At 41.6% G+C, this 2025-nt stretch overlaps 1 pseudogene; it reads left to right on the top strand.

The window, feature by feature from the left end:
- The first annotated feature begins 706 nt into the window (after window positions 1-706).
- On the top strand, window positions 707-1024 carry LOC101560845 (annotated as a pseudogene).
- Window positions 1025-2025: the final 1001 nt, after the last annotated feature.

Genomic DNA, 2025 nt, shown 5'->3' with positions numbered 1-2025 from the left:
GGGTGGGGGGGATACTATGGAGTGATGAGGGGCATCCCAAGAAGTTGAAAGAGGGTGTCACCCATGCTGTGTCTGGGCTGGGACCAGTAGGTGACGCCAGCACAGGGTAGCAGGAAGCTTTCCCACACACTCACTGGACCTGTGCTAGGACTGGATCTGGGGGTTCCCGGAACTCAGCAGAAATTTCTACATGGCAGGGCGGTTAGGGGAAGTGCTGCGGAGTCGTGGGGGGCATCCCAAGGGGTTGGAAGAGGGTCTCACCCACGCTGCCCCTGGTCTGGGACCAGAAGGTGCCGTGGGCACTGGGTAGCCGGAAGGTCTCCCACACACTCACCAGGTCTGGGCTAGGACTGGGTCTTCAGTTTTTCTTTTAACACTTTTGTATCTTTTTCTTCCACAGTTTAGAAAATCTGATATGCCCTCTATTTATCTAATTTTGTTTACTTCAGAATCCATTAAGCAATTTACTTCTCTCAATGCAGATTTAAAATCTATGAATAACATGACTGACACTGACAAAGGATCTACAAACTGCAGTACAGGATTTCAGGGTAAATCCTGAGGGTATTTGACTGAACTTGACACATACAAAAATTACATTTCTTGTTACATAGGTCTTGCTTTATCTTGGTCTTAACCATCCAGCAGAAAAGTATATAAACGAGGTATAGCCTTCTGTCACAGCAACCATCAGAGAAGAGTAGCCATGGCCCTCCGCTATTCAATGGCCGTGGACCTCAACAAGGTCCACAAGGTGACTAAGAATGTTACCAAACCGAAGCACAGCTGCTGTTGTGGACATCTCACCAAACACACCAAGTTCGTGTGGGACGTGATCCGGAAGGTGTGCAGCTTTGCCCCTTATGAGTGGCATGCCATGGAGCTGCTCAAGGTCTCCAAGGACAAGTGTGCCCTCAAGTTCTTCAAGAAAAGAGTGGTGATGCACATCCTTGTCAAGAGGAGGTGTGAGGAGCTGAGCAATGTGCTGGCTGCCATGAGGAAGGCAGCTGCCAAGAAGGACTGAGCCCCTCTGGAACAAAGCTTTGCAGAAAGTTAAAAAGAAAAAAAAATGAGGTATAAAAAGTAAAGCCATATTAATATGCTGAGCTGTAAAAGGCTCAAGTCAACAACTTCTGACATTGCCAGTCCTACAGATAACCCACTACTATTATGGACTCCTGGACTATATTGGAATATTTTGCTGAATTCATTTACCTATAATATTTAAATGGCAATGGAATGCCCATCTCTGATAAAACTAAATGAAAAAAGGGGATATAAATGAAGGACCATTTTGTATGTGTATATACAAAATAGGGTAGATATACAGGTACTTTCCTTTAATTCATTGAGACTAAAGTTTTGTACTGATAGTGTTTGGACAGGATATCATGTCTGCATTGTGTACTATGAATAACCACTATGAAGACAACAATATGCAATATATTAATTATTGTAATTGTTCTACTAACCTGTTTTGAAACTGTCTCATTGATATTTGTTTCTCAATAAAATTAATAAAAGAAAAATCTATGGTAGAAAGAAAAGATCCACTGCTTGTTCTGGTTCATCCTATAGGTTGCCAGGCCTCTGGAGAACAAACAGCAGGAGGGAGACAATGAGGGACTTCCTAGCATTCTTCTTCATCTTTCTGTTTTGCCTAGACCTGACTTGGATGTCTTGTAAATGCTGCTCAGTCTTTCATATTTGCTTTTTTTTTCTTCAGTTGCTTGTCTTTAGTTTTTTAATCCCTATTACTTATAATTTGTACAACTATTTTCGTAAGTGTACCGTAATTACAGGGAACAAAAGTACAGTGATTCCTGCTAGTCAAATGGCGTTTGAATTTATTTGGCTGGTGTAAGTACAAAGAGGATGAATCAGAGATATATTTTCCTTCAAGACAATGTAACATAGTAGCAAGTAATTGGCATCAAAGTATTACATGAATTTTATCAAAAAGTTATTTAGAGATTGATAGTGGTATGGGACTTATTTATAACTTAAAGGCCTGCTCCCTCCCCA

Source organism: Octodon degus, unplaced genomic scaffold (genome assembly GCF_000260255.1).
Source record: "Octodon degus isolate 3935 unplaced genomic scaffold, OctDeg1.0 scaffold00037, whole genome shotgun sequence".
NCBI classification, from domain to species: domain Eukaryota; kingdom Metazoa; phylum Chordata; class Mammalia; order Rodentia; family Octodontidae; genus Octodon; species Octodon degus.
The sequence above is the reverse complement of the archived record's forward strand: the minus strand, read 5'-3'. Positions and strand labels throughout refer to the sequence as shown.